At 43.6% G+C, this 14868-nt stretch overlaps 1 non-coding gene across 1 annotated transcript; it reads left to right on the top strand.

Annotated features, from left to right (window-relative positions):
- The first annotated feature begins 739 nt into the window (after window positions 1–739).
- LOC116812302 (U6 spliceosomal RNA) lies at window positions 740–846 on the top strand. The gene has a single exon (XR_004370615.1). It is a non-coding gene; the product is annotated as a U6 spliceosomal RNA (small nuclear RNA).
- The last annotated feature ends 14022 nt before the right edge of the window (window positions 847–14868 follow it).

The following is a 14868-nucleotide window of genomic DNA, read 5'->3' as shown; positions in this document are numbered from 1 at the left end:
TGGGTAACAGAGTGAGACCCTGTCTGAAAAAAAAAAAATCTCTTTTGCTTGCTAATCAAGGGTATGAGGTCTGTTCTGTTTGTGGGTGTATGTCCCAGTTTGTGAGATCCCAGACCTGTTTGTGGGTGTATGTCCCAGAACACGTGTGTGTCTGCTTTCTTTAGATGTATGTCTCAAGGTAGGAGGTGTGTGATCATTTTCTAGATGTATAACTCAGGATGAGGTATGTGAGCTATTTGTGGTGTGTATCCCAGCATTTCAGGTCTCTGAGCTTTCTGGAAGTGTGTGAAGTCTCCCATTGTTTGTGCATGTATGTTTTTGTTGTGTTGACTTAAGGCCCCCGAAGATGCCCATGTCCTAATCTTTGGAAACTGCGATGTGACCTTACATGCTAAAAGGTACCTTGCAAACAGCACGGATGGAGCTAGAGGCCATTATCCTAAGTAAAATGACTCAAACAGAAAGTCAAAAACTGCATGTTCTCACTTATAAGTGGGAACTAAACAACGGGTACACATGGACATACAGAGTAGAATAATAGACACCGGAGACTCCAAAAGATGTGAGGGTGGGAGAGGGGTGAGGGATGAAATACTACCTATTGTATACAGAGTACATTATTCAGGTGGTAGGTACACTAAAAGCCCAGACTTCGCCACTACACAAGATAGCCACGTAACATAACTGTACTTGTACACCTAAATCTATAAAAATTATATCTAAATATATAAAAATTTAAGTGCTTGCTTCAGCAGCACATATACTAAAATTAGAATGATACACAGAAGATTAGTATGGCCTCTGTGCAAGGATGACATGCAAATTTGTGAAGCATTCCAGAAAACTTTTTAAAGATTAAATTATTTTTAAAATGTTTATTAAAAACATTTTTGAAAGGCCAGGCGCAGTGGCTCATGCCTGTATTCCCAGCACTTAGGGAGGCTGAGGTGGGCGGATCACTTGAGGTCAGGAGTTCGAGACCAGCCTGGCCAACATGGTGAAACCCTGTTTCTACAAAAAATACAAAAATTAGATGGGCATGGTGGTGCACACCTATAATCCCAGCCACTCGGGAGGCTGAAGCAGGAGAGAGAATCGCTTGAACCTGGGAAGTGGAGGTTGCAGTGAGCAGAGATGATGCCACTGCACTCCAACCTGGGTGACAGAGCGAGACTCCATCTCAAAAATAAATTTTTTTTTAAAGGGTACCTTGCAGATGTGATTAAATTAAGCATCTTGCGATCGGGAGATCTTCTTGGATTTTCACTGAATATAATGACACAGACTGAGTCAGAGATAGCGATATGATGACACAAGTGTTGTGGGTGTGGGTCCCACCTCATGAAGTCCTTGCGCTGTTCATGGGAGTGTATCCCAGGAGGTGAAATGTCTAATTGTGCACACCAGTCTGTGGTTGGCTGAATAAAGCATCCCTCAAAGATGTCCTGTGAAAGAGATATGACTAGGGAGCCCTAAATGATGGAAGGGAATGTGGTGGTGGAAGTGGAGTCACAGAAGAGAATGCCACGACAGAGGCAGACATCAGAGAGCAATTTGAAGATGAACTGCTGTTGGCTGTGAAGATGGAGAAAGGGGGAAGGGATGAAGGACTGCAGGCAGCTCTAGAACCCAGAAAAGGCAAAGAAACGTGCTCTTCCTTAGAGTCTCCAGAAAGAAGACAGCGCTGTTGACACCTAACTTCAGTACTCTAAGGCCCGTTCTTGGGTTTCTGCGCTACACAGATGTAATATAATAAATAAATTTGTGTTTTTCACAGCACTAAGATTGTGGTGATTTGTTACAACAATAAGAAATGAATACTGTGTCCCAGGTGCATGATGTCTCTGTCTGGTTGTTAGTGAACATCCCAAGATGTGAATCCCCAATCTGTTTGTGAGTGCATGTCTTTTATTTATTTATGTATTTATTTTTGAGATGGAGTCTTGCTCTGTCGCCCAGGTTGGAGTGCAGTGGCACGATTTCGGCTCACTGCAACCTCTGCCTCCTGGGTTCAAGTGATTCTTCTGCCTCAGCTTCCCCAGTAGCTGGGATTACAGGCATGTGCCACCACTCCTGGCTAATTTTTGTATTTTTAGTAGAGACAGGGTTTCACCATGTTGGTCAGGCTGGTCTTGAACTCCTGACCTCAGGTGATCCACCTGCCTCAGCCTCCCAAAGTGCTGGGATTACAGGCGTGAGGCACCACGCCCCGCCAAGTGCGTGTCTTATGTGGCAGATCTTTCATCTATGTGTAGGTGTATGAACCAGGGAGGAGGTCTCTGACCTGTCTGAGGGTGTCTATCCCTCAGTTTGTGTTCTCTGAGGTTTCTGCGGGTATATGTCTCAGGATATGAGGTCTCTGACCTGTTTGTGGGCGAATGTCCTAGGATGTGAGGTCTCTTGGCTGATTTGGGGTGTATGTTCCAGTAAGTGAGATCTCTGAGGTAATAGTAATAATATATATTATATAATAACATATATAATATATAATGTATATGTTCACAATATTTATAATTGTGAATTATAATTATATGATTATATCATATCAATATATTAACATATAAGCATATGTTAAGTATATATTATATATACATAATAGTATATATAATATGTTAACATATATTAACATGAACAGATAACTATATAGTATATATTATATTTATATGTAATATACCATAATATATATTGTATTATATTGTGTAGTAACTATATATTATATTACGGTATATTTCACAATATACCATTCACAATAAATATTGTGAATATATTATGCATGTCTTGAGGTCTCTGATATTTTTGTGGGTTTACATTCCAAGGATATGAACTCTGAATTCTCTGTGGGTGTATTTTGAAGATGTCAGGTGTATACTCAGTCTCTGGCTGTTTGTTCTAGAATGTTGAGATCTCTTCTTTGATTGTGGGTGTATGTTACAGGTTGAGATCTCTGTTCTGTTTGTGGATGTCTTGGAGTGTGAGGTCTCTGATCTGTTTGTGAGTAATGTATTTCAGGAATTGTGATCTCTCATCTCCTTGTGGGTGTATTTCTCAGATGAGGCCTCCATTCTGCTTTTGCCTTTATATTGCAGTATTTAAGTTTCTAATCTCCTCATGTGTGTTTGTCAAGGGTGTGAAGTATATTCTGTTTGTGATTATATGTCCCAGTGTGTGAAGTCCCCACCGTCTTTGTGGGTATATGACACAGAACATGTGCTTCACTTCTTTTTTGGATGCATGTCCAAAGGTGGGAGGAGGTCTCTGATCCCTTTGGAATTATATAACATAGGAGGTGGAGTCTTTGAGTTGCTTATGTGTGGATACCTCAGCAAATGATGTTTTTCATTGCTTGTAGATGTATATCTTAGGTTGGTAGAGTGAAGGTCCCCGAAAGATGTCCACATCCTTATATCCCTGGAATGTGTGACTGTGACCTTATATGTTAAAGGGTCCTTGCAAATGTGATTAAGTAATCATCTTGAGATGCGGGTGTGGTTCTGGATTTCCCAGGTGAGCCCAGTGTAATCACAAGGGTCCTTAGAGGAGAGAGGCTGGACAGTCCGAGTCAGAGAAGCAGATGTGATGCCAGAAGCAGACATCAGAGAGATAGAGATTTGAAGATGAAATGCTCCTAGCTTTAAAGGTGGAGGAAGGGGCCACAAGCCAAGGAACACAAGCAGCTCTAGAAACTGGAAAAGGCAAGGGCATAGATTCTCCCCTAGAGCCTCCAGGAGTAATGCAGCTCTGCTGACACTGTGATTTTAGCCCTTTGAAACTCATTTGTTTCTTCTGACCTGCAGAAAAGTAAGATAATAAATGTGTGTTGTTTTATGACATTATGATTACGATTTGTTACACATTGATCTCTGTTTATTGGTACACATCCCAGGATGTGAACTCCATGATCTGTTTGTGAGTGTATGTCTGATGGTGGAAGTCTCTGATCTGTGTGCAGGTGTATGAACCACATTGAGAGATCTCTGAATGTTGAGGGTGTGTGTCCCAGAATCCGTGGTCTCTGAGCTGTTTGTGTGTGCATGTACTAGGATGTGACATCTTTGAGCTGATTTTTGGGAGTACATTCCAGCAGGTGAAGTCTTTGAGATAGTTAAGGATTATGTTCCAGGTTGTTAGGTCTGTCATCTCTTTGGGGGGTATTTCCTGTGACATGAGGTTTTTGATTTGTTTGGTTACATACGTACCAGGATGTTAGGTTGTTAGGTGTCTGGTCTGTTTAGGTTTATTTGTCTAGGGTGTGAGGTTTCTGAGCTCTTTGTGGGTATATGTCTCAGGATTGAGGCCACTGATCTGCTTACTGGTAAAGAAATGTCCCAGTATATGAGCTCTCTGATCTGCTCGTGGTTCTGTGTTACGAGATGTTGGGTCTATTGCTGGTGTTTTCCTAACCTGTGAGGTCTCTGACTTCATTGGAGTTGTACACTGAAGGATTTGAGATCTCTGTTTGTGGGTGTGCGTCTCAGAAGTGTATGGTCTCTGCATTGCTTGTGGAGTATATCCCAGGATGTGAACTTTCTGATCAGTTTGTTATATGTGACTCAGGGCCTGAGGTTTCTGATCTGTTTGTGGATTGTATTGCAGAGTTCGATGTCTGTGGTCTCTTTATGGGTTCATGTATAGGTTGTAAGGCCTCTACTCTGTTTGTGGGTGCATATCCCAGGATTTCAGCTCCCTGACCTGTTTGATGCTGAATGGCACATAATCTGAGGGCTTTGCACTATTTTTGGTATTTGAGGTCTCTGATCTGTTTGTGGTTACGTGTCCATGTTGTGAGGTCCGTTATCTATTTGTCAGTATATGTGCCAGGATGTGACTCCCTGATATACACGTAGGGGTGTATCTGATGTGAATTCTGTGATCTATTTGCAGGAGAATGAACCAGGGTGGAAGGTCTTTAACCTCTTTGAGGGTATGTGTCCCAGAATATGAATTCTCTGGTCTGTTTCTGGATTCATGTCCTAGGATGAGTGATCTCTGATCTAGTTGAGTATGTGTGTCCAGGGAAGAAAGTTTGTGAACTCTGTGGTTTCAGGTCCCGTGGCCTGAAGCCTCTGATGTTCGTGGATACATGTCCAGGTTGTTATGTCTCTGATCTGTTGGTATATGTCTCAGGATGTGAATTCCCTGATCTGTTTGTGGGTGGTGTCTGATGGTGTGAAATGTCTGATGTGTTCACTGGTGAATGAACCACTGTGTGAAGTCTTTGACCTTTGTTGAGGGTTTTAACATAGGATCTGAATTTTCTGATCTATTTGTAAAAGCATGCCCTACGAGATGTTTGATCTTTGAGCTCTTTATGGATGTACATCCCAGGATGTGAGTTCTCTGAGCTGTTGGGGCATACATGTTCTAATGTTCTAGGTTATCAGATCTCTGAAGTTTTTTTTAAGTTATATTTCCAAGCATATGTGATTTATATGCTGACATATGTATTCATATATATATGTAACAATATAGCTGTCCCTCAGTATCTGTGGGTTGGAGGAATTGGTTCCAGGACCCCTGTGGATACTAAAATCCGTGAACGCTCAAGTCCTTTATATAAAATGATATGGTATTTGCATGTAACCTATGTAAATTCTTCTGTATACTTTAGATCATCTCAAGATTTCTTATATCTGATACAATGTTACGTAAGTAGTTGTTATACTACATTGTTTTTATTTGTATTATTTTTACTATGTTTTCAAATTATTTTTTTCCTCAATGTTTTTGATGCAGAATTGGTTGAATCCGAGGGCTGATAGTAGATAGAACATATATGTATATATATTGTGTGTGTGTGTATAATATATATACCTGATTTGTTGAGGTGTGTATGTGTCCAAGCTGTGAAGTTATTGAGCTATTTGTGGGTTATTTCCCTTAGTTTGAAAACCTCTGACCTGTTTGGGAGTATGTTTCAGAATATAAGCTCTCTGATCTCTTTATGGGTGTATGTTGCAAGATTTCAGGTCTATGATCTATTTCTGGCTCTTTTCCCTAGCATGTGAGGTCTGTGGCTTGATTATGGGTGCATATTGCAGGATTGAGACCTCTGATTTGTTTATGGGTATCTATCTCAGGTTGTGAGGTCTCTGATCTGTTTGTGGCTTTATGTCTCAAGATGTCAGGTCTGTATGCCTATTCTGTGTATATATCCTGCAGGTAAGGTCTCTAGGCTGTTTGTAGTTTCATGTTGCAGGATTCAAGGTCTCTGATCTCTTTTTGATTGTGTTTCTTACATGAGGTCTGTGATCTGTTTGCTAGTGAATGTCACAGTATGTGAGTGTCTCTTTTGTGTGTATTTGTCAAGGATGTGAGGTCTAATTCAACATGTCCTGGATTGTAAGGTACCTAACCTGTTAGTGGGTTTATGTCTGAGAATGTTTCTTTCTGCAGTGTGTGTGTGTGTCCCAGGTTTGGAGATTTGATCTGTTGGGGCAGCATGTGGGGCCCCTGATATCTTCGTGGGTATGTATCCTATCATGTCAGGACCATGTTCTCTTTGAGTGTGTGTGTCCCAGATGGTGAGTTCTCTTATGTGTTTGTGAGTTTAATTCCAAGTGATTGAAGACTCTGAGTATCTTTTGGTATATGTCCCAGAATGTGTCTCTGCTCTTTTTGGATGTCTGTTAGAGAGTGGAGGTGTCTGATCTATTTGGAAGTGTATGACTCAGGATGTAAAGTCTGTGAATTGTTTGTGTGTGTATGTAGGTCTCTGGTAGCTAATGGTACCCCAAAGATGTGCACTTCCTAATCCCTGAAACCTACAATTATGCTAATTTACATAGAAAGGGGGACTTTGCAGAGGTGATTGTGAGGGACTTTGCAGAGGTGACTTTGTGGAAGTTAAGCATCCTGAGATGGGGATGCTTATCCTAGATTAACTGGGCAGGCCCAATGTAATCACAGGTGTCCTTATATGAGGGAGGCGTGAAGGCAAGAGTCAGAGAGGGCTATGTAGTGATGGAAGTAGAGAAAAGATGATGGACAACATATACAGAGACCAAAGAGAGCTAGCGATAGATGGATACAAGGAGAGATAGAGATGGGGGAGGAGGAAGAAAGAGGGGTGGGGAGAGAGACAGAGAGAGAGAGAGAAAGATTTGAAAGTGAAACAGACCTCTGGCTTTGAAGATGGAGGAAGGGGCCATGAGCTCAGAAATGTAGGCAGCCTACAGAGATTGGATTCTCTGGCCAGGCGTGGTGGCTCACGCCTGTAATCCCAGTACTTTAGGAGGCCGAGGTGGGCGGATCACGAGGTCAGGAGATGGAGACCATCCTGGCTGACATGGTGAAAACCTGTCTCTACTAAAAATACAAAAATTAGCTGGGCCTGGTGGCACGTGCCTGTAATCCCAGCTACTCAGGAGGCTGAGGCAGTAGAATCGCTTGAACCAGGGAGTCAGAGGTTGCAGTGAGCCAAGATCGCGCCACTGCACTCTAGCCTGGCAACAGAGCAAGACTCTGTCTCAAAAAAAAAAAAAAAAAGAAAGTAAAAAGAAATTGGATTCTCCCCAAGGAACTCCGGAAAGAAGTCAGCTCTGCCAACACCTTGACTTTTACCCTGTAAGACTCTTTGTCGGAAATGTAAGATAAGTTTTTTTTTGTTTTTTTTTGTTTTGTTTTGTTTTGTTTTTTTGAGACAGAGTCTCACTCTGTCTCCTAGGTTGGAGTGCAGTGGTGCCATCTCGGCTCACTGCAACCTCTGCCTCCCAGGCTCAAGCGATTCTTGTACCTCAGCCTCCCGAGTAGCTGGGACTACAAGCACCCGCCACCACTCCCGGCTTATTTTTGTATTTTTAGTAGAGACGAGGTTTTGCCATGTTGGCCAGGCTGGTCTCGAACTCCTGGGCTCAAGGGATCAGCCTACCTCAGCCTCCCAAAAGGCTGGGATTACAGGTATGAGCCACCCCCAGCTGAGATAATAAATTTGCATTGTTTTATGACAAAAAGCTTTCAGTGATTTGTTTCAGCAGCAATAGAAAATCAATAGTGTGTCAGGTTGTGCTGTCTCTATCTGGTTGTCAGGATGTGAACTCCATGATCTATTTGTGAGGGTGTGTGTCTGATAGTGGAGGTCGCTGATTTCTGTGCAGGTCTCTGATCTGATGATCTGTTTGGTGGTATGTGTCCCAGAATTTGTGCTCTCAGCTTTTGTGGAGGAGCGTATGTTCTAGGATGGGACATCTCCAATCTGATTTTGTGTACATGTGCCAACGTGTGAGTTCTCTAATCTGTTGAGGTGCATATGTCTAGGGTGTAAGGATTCCAAGCTCTGTGTGAGTATATTTCCTTTTGCTTGAAATTCTTGCCCTGTTTCTGGGTTTATGTCCCAAGATGTGAGACTCCCTGATTTGTCTGTCTCTGTGTCATGGTGTGAAGCCTCTGGTATGTCTGCTGGTGAATGAAGCAGAGAGTGAGGTCTCTCACCTCTTTTTTTTGTTTGTTTTTGAGATGGAGTCTCACTCTGTTGCCCAGGCTGGAGTGCAATGGTGCGATCTTGGCTCACTGCAACTGCTGCCTCCCAGGTTCAAGCAATTCTCCTGCCTCAGCCTCCCAAGTAGCTGGGACCACAGGCGCGTGCCACCATGCCTGGCTAATTTTTGTATTTTTAGTAGAGATGAGGTTTCGCCATGTTGACCAGGCTGGTCTCAAACTCCTGACCTCAGGTGATCTGCCCACCTTGGCCTCCCAAAGTGCTGGGATTATAGGTGTGAGCTACCGCGCCCAGCCTCTCACCTCTTTGAGAGGGTTCTCTCAGGAAGTGAGTTCTCTGATCTGATTCTGAATGCTCGGCCTAGGATATGAGGTCTTTGATCTGTTTGTGGGTATATATCCCTGGCATGAATTTTCTGAGCTGTTTTGCCAATATTTGGGGGTAGTTCTGATACGCATATAAAATTTCTGGTTTGTGTGCTGGTATTTATAGTAGAAGTCAGGTTTTGTTGTGGTACATGTATCCACAGTGTGAGGTTTTGGAGCACTCTGTGGGAGACCTCTGATCTCCTCTTGGGTCTGTACCCAAAGACAGCAGGTCTCTGTACTTCTTCAGGAGTATTTTCTGCATATGAGGCCTGTGACCTGGTGTTTCATGTCGTGGTATTAGAGGTCTCTGGTGTGGTTTCTGGTTGTGTTTCTCAGATAGGTTCTCAGATAGGTCTCTGATCCATTTGTGCGTGTGTGTCATAGTATGTGAGTGTGTCGTCTCCTCAGGGTGTTTATAGAGGGTGTGAGTCCCATTCTTTTTGTGGTTTTATGTCCAGTTTGTGAGGTTCCTGGCCTGTCTGTGGGTGTCTGTCAGTGAATGTGTTTTTTTGTGTTCTTTGTGTCTGTGTCTCAGAGTCAGAGATCTGGTATGTTCGAGGGTGTTTGTCCCAGAATGGGGGGTCCCTGATCTCTTCGCTAGTGTATATCCCAGCATGTCATGTTCTGGTTCTCTTTGAGAATGTACTTGGCAGAGTGTGGTTCTCTTATGTCTTTGTGGGTTTAATCCCCAGGTTGTGAGGACTATGAGCATCATTTGGCGTATGCCCCAGAGTGTGTGGCTCTCTGATCTTTTTGGATCGATGTCCAGGAGTGAGAGTTCTCCGATCCCTTTGGAGGTCTATGACTCCAGCTGTGAGATCTGTGAGCAGTTCATGGGTGAAAGTCCCGGGATGTGAGGGTTCTCTTTGTGCATGTATGTTCTGTTTCATCAGGTAATAGATCCCCAAATATGTCCTCACCTCATTCCTGGAGCTTGTTAATATGTTGTCTTATCTGGAAAGGGGGCTTTGCAAATACATATTAGGTAAGCATCCTGAGATGGGGGCAGTTATCCTGGACAATCCAGGTGGGCCCACTGTCATCACAAGAGTCTTTATATGAGGAAGATAAGACCTTCAGGGCCTGAGAAGACTGTGTGTGTCACATCAGAGAGGACCATGTGACAACAGAAGTAGAGTCACAGAAGTTGATGCGATGACAGAAGCAGAGGTCAGAGAGAGAAATTTGAAGCCAAAACTCTTGAATCATCTGATCTCTTGGGAGTTATGCTGTAAGATGTCATATCTGCCATCTGTTTCTGGGTGTGTTTTTCAGCACATGAAGTGTGACTGGATTATGGTTGTATACTGCAGGATTTGAAGTCTCTGATCTGTTTGTTTTTGTATGCTCCAGGATGAGAGCTCTGAGCCATTTGTCCATGTACGTTGCTGGAGTGGAGGTCTCTGATCTGTGTGGGTGCATGTCCACGTTGTGAGGTCTCTAATCCTTTTGTCAGTGTATATCCCATGATGTGAGCCCTCTGATCTGTTTGCAACTATATTCGCAAGATGTCAGTTATCTATATGTTTCTGGGTATGCGTGTGTCTCGGGGTCTGTTATCTGTATTCTCTTTATGGGTGTGACCTCGCCTAGATGTGAGGTCTCTGATTTATTTGTTATTGTATGTTCCAGGATGCAAGATTTGTGAATGGTTTGTGGGTGTGTTTTGCAGGGTTTTATGTCTGTGATCTATTTGAGGTTGTGTATCACAGGATGTGAGGTTTCTGATCTTTTTCTGGGCAAATTTCCTAGCATGCGAGGTCTGTGAACATTTTGTCAGTGTCCCAGGCTATGTTATCTCTGATCTCTTCACATGTATTGCCAAGTGTTTAATGTCTCTGATTGTTTTTTGCTGTTTGTTCCAGGACGTGAAATCCCAAACTGTCTGTGGATATGTGTCCCAGGGTGTATGGTCTCTGATCTGTTTGTGGGTTTGTATATCCCAGTGTTTCATTACTGTCTGTGGATTTATTTCCCAGGATTTTTTAGTGTATTTCCTAGGATGTGCATTTCCCTAGTCTTTCTCAATGTATATCCCACGGTGGACAGTATCTGTTCCCTTTGTGGGTGTATATCCCTTGGTTTATGATCTCTGATCCTTTGTGGGTTTATATTTTAGGATGTGAAGTCTCTATTGTGACTGTGGGTGTGTGCCCCAAGACGTAAATTCTCTGGCCTCTTTTTTGGGTTTATGTTCCAGGATGACAGGCCGTCCATCTAGCTCTATGTGTATTTCTAGCCTGCAAGGTCTATTACCTATTTGTGGGTGTAAGTCCAAGGGTATGAATTCTCTGATCTCTTTGAGGGTCAGCATACCAGAATGTCAAGTCTGGTTTGGTTATGGGTGTATGTCAAGATGTGAGCTCTCTGATCTCCTTGTGGTTGTATGTCTCAGGATGTGAGGGTTCTGATCTGTTCCTGTATGGTTTGTCAACAGTGTGTAATCTCTGATCTGTTTGTGGCTCTGTGTCCCAGGTTGTGAGGTTCTGACCTGTCTTTATTTCTTTGTCCCAGCATGCGAGATCTCTGAGGTGTTTGGGTTTATGTCCCAGGAATTGAGTCTCTGGTCTCTTTGTGAGTGTGTGCCTCAAGTAATATGTGAGGTCCCTGATGTAGTCTTTGGTTTATTTCCCAAGGTGTGAGTGCTCTGATCTATTCATGGGTATATGTCCTGGCATGTGAAGTGTCTGGTATTTTTATGTGTATATGTCTCAGGGACTGAGTTCTGTGATCTGTTTGTGGGTATAAGGCCCCAGATGTTAGTTCTCTGAAATATTTGTGGGTGTATATCTCAGCTTGTGTGGTTTTTTATCTTTCTGTATGTCACAAGATGTGAGGTCCCCGTTCTTTTTGGGTGTGTGTTTCCTAGAATTTGGATTTTCTGAGCTGTGTGTGTGTGTGTGTGTGTATGTGTGTGTGTGCACGCGCGTGCGCGCACGCGCGCATGCTTGTCACAGGGTTGAGGTCCCTGGTCTGTTTGTTGGTGTATGTCCAGGATGTGAGGTCTCTGATCTCTTTGGGTGTGTACGTCCCACAATTTGAGGCCTCTGAATTAGTTGATACTCTGCATCCAGCATATTAATTCTCTGAATTATATTTTGGGGTCCATACCCTAAGTCTCAGAAGGATTCTGAATCTTGAATTTGAGGGTTCTGCGCTTTTTCTGGTCTACATTCCAGGGGGGTGAGTTCACTGGGCTGTTTTGTGGACTGTGTTTACCTTGTGAGGTCTCTGAGCTGTTTGTCCACTGATGTCCTAGGATACGTGGTCCCTGAGCTCTTTTGGTTTCAAAGTCCCTTGACCTGTTTGGGATATATTTTCAGGCGTGAAGTCTCTGTTCCTTTTCAGAGGGCTCAGTCCCGGGGTTTGATATATCTGACTCATTAGGGGTTTGTTCCAGGGTTAAGGTCTCTGAGCTTTTAATGGGTGTGTGTGCGCCAGTGAGTGAGTTTTCTGAGTTGTTTGAAGGTCTATAGGTGTGAAATTTCTTAACTGTCTGGTGATTCCTGTGCAGAGTATGATGTCTCTGAACTATTTAGCAGTCTCTCTTTTCAGGTGTGAGGTGTTTGTACCCTTGTATGAGAACTCTGATGTATTTGAGTATCACCGCCGAACTGTTTTGAGCCAATGTCCCAACGAATGAGTTCTCTGTAATGCTGTGGGTTTTGTCCTAGGGTTGATTTTTCTGAGCAGTTTCAGGATCTGTTTCCAGAGTCTGATGTCTTTGTACTAATGTCTTTTTACTGTTTCATGCCTCTGGAGTGCTTCACCCTCTGTGTCCCAAAGTGTCAGATCTCTGATCTCTGTATTCCTTGGTGTTGAGGTCCCTCAACTGTTATGTTTCCAAGAGTGAGACAGTTCCTGTTGGGGGAGTCTCAGTCCCAGGGTATGAGGTCTGTGACTTATTAGGGGTCTGGTTCTAGGGTTTGGGGTCTCTGAGCAGTTTGGGGTTCTGTTATCAGTTTCTGACGTCTCCCTAGTGTTTGGGGGTCTATGCCCAGGTTGTATGTCACTGGGTCACTGGGCTCTTAAGAGGTCTGTATCCTAGGGTGTAAAGTTTGTCAACTCTGAGCATTTTTGCATTGTCTGTCTGCTGTGTGAGGTCTCTGGCATGTTTGTGGGTTTACTTTTCAGGTCGTGAGGTTAACTCTTTGAGGGTTTGTGTCCCATAATGTGAGGTGCTTGAGCTGTGCGGGCATACTTAGCCAGGATGTGATATCTCTGAACTGTCTTCATGTCTGTCTCCGAGGTTAGAAGTTCTCTGAGTCATTTAGGAGCCTGTGTCCACAATGTGAGATCCTAAGCCGTTTTGGGTCTGTGTTCCAGTTATGAAGTCTCTCTACTGTTTGTGGCCAACTTTGCACAAAGGTTTCAAAGCTGTTTGGTGATCTGTGTCCATGACTGTGAGCCATCTGAAATCTTTCTGGATAAGGACAAAGGGCAAGTTCCATGAATGGTTTTGAGGACTGAGTCCAGGGTGTGATATTCCTTAAGCATTTAGAGGTCTGCATTTAGAGTGGGAAGACTCCGAACTGTTTGGGGGTCTGAGCCTAGGATATGAGGTTTCTAAGCTGTTTGGGGTCCGTGTCCAGAGGGTGTGATCTCAGTTCCTCAGGGTTTTTGTCATAGGGTGTGAAGTCTTTAAGCTCTGTAGAGGATTTGTGTCCACACTTTCAGGTCTGTGGGGCCTCTGAGCTGTTTGGGGATCTGTCTCAGTGTATAAAGGCTGTGAGCTATTTTGGGGAACTCTATGTCCAGTATATGACATCTCAGAACAGGAATCTGTGTCCAGGGTGTGGGCCTCTGAGTAGTTTTCAGGCCTGTGTTCCAGCATATGTGATTTTAGGGCTCTCTAGCATTGTGTCCGTAGTGTGAGGTCTCTGGGCTGTCTGGTGGTCTGAGAAGAGGGTGTGAGGTCTCTGAACTGTTGGTCCATTTTTGTTCCAGTTTGTGAGTTCTCTGAGAAATTGGTGGATCTTTATCCCTGATTGTGAAGTCTCTGAGTTTCCCAGAGGTCTGTAATCAGATTTCCAGGTCTCTGAGCTCCTTGGGTGTGGGGTTACAAAGTGTGAGGTCTCTGAAGTGTTTGGTATTGTCTGTTATCAATAGAATAGAAATATATTGATTCCTAGGCTGCCTTGGCTCTGAACTGTTGAGGGGTCTGTGTCAGAAGGCGTGAGGTCATGTTTGAGCTGTAAACAGATTTGTTTCCCAGGTATGAGTCCTGTGAGCAGGGTCTGTTTCCAGGCTGTGAGATCTCTAAGCTCTTGGGGTCTGCTTCAAAGACTTGAGTCTGAGTTGTTTGTGGCACTATATTCACGTGTAAGGTCTCTGGGATGTTTACTTGTCTGTTTTCTAGGGTGTCTCTGAGCAATCTGTGGGTCTCTATCCAAGGTATGAGGTTTCAGAACCATTTAAGGATCTATTTTCAGAGGGCGAGGTATCTCGGGTGTTTGGGCAGTCTGTGTCCAGGATGTGCCAGCTCAGTTGTTTGGGGATCTGTCCCAGGATACTAAGTCTCTGAGCGGTTTGGAAGTCAATGATCAGGGTGTGGAGCCTCCAAATAGTTTGGGTAGTGACATCTCAAGTTGTAAGGTCTTTGAGATGGTTGTGCATCTCTGTCATCAAAGGAAAGTTCTCTGATGTGTTTGAGGTCTAAATCCCAGTATATGAGGCAGTATGTGAGATCTAAGAGCTGTTTAAGGGTCTGTAGCCCATAGTTTCAGTGAAGCCTGTGTTACTTGCGGTGTGTCCAGTTATGAGAGCTCTGAGATATATGTAGGTGTGTATCCCAGGGTATGAGGTTTCTGAGAAGTTTGGGGTCAATATTCAGAGTATATGGTCTATAAGGCCTTATACCCTAGGTGCCCTGTGTATGTCCTGGGTACCCTGTGTATGAGGTCTCTGGGCTTTCTGGGATCCTGTCACCTCTGTATGAGGTCTTTGAAATATTTGGGTATCTGTGTCATGGCACGTGAGGTCTCTGAGCAAAAACAAAGAGCACTGGCTCCCTTTCAGGTTGAGAGATGATGAAAATGAGTAAGTATATCTGAAATGTGGTCTTCA

This window comes from Hylobates moloch, unplaced genomic scaffold, assembly GCF_009828535.3.
Source record: "Hylobates moloch isolate HMO894 unplaced genomic scaffold, HMol_V3 SCAFFOLD_7, whole genome shotgun sequence".
Taxonomy (NCBI): domain Eukaryota; kingdom Metazoa; phylum Chordata; class Mammalia; order Primates; family Hylobatidae; genus Hylobates; species Hylobates moloch.
The sequence above is the reverse complement of the archived record's forward strand: the minus strand, read 5'-3'. Positions and strand labels throughout refer to the sequence as shown.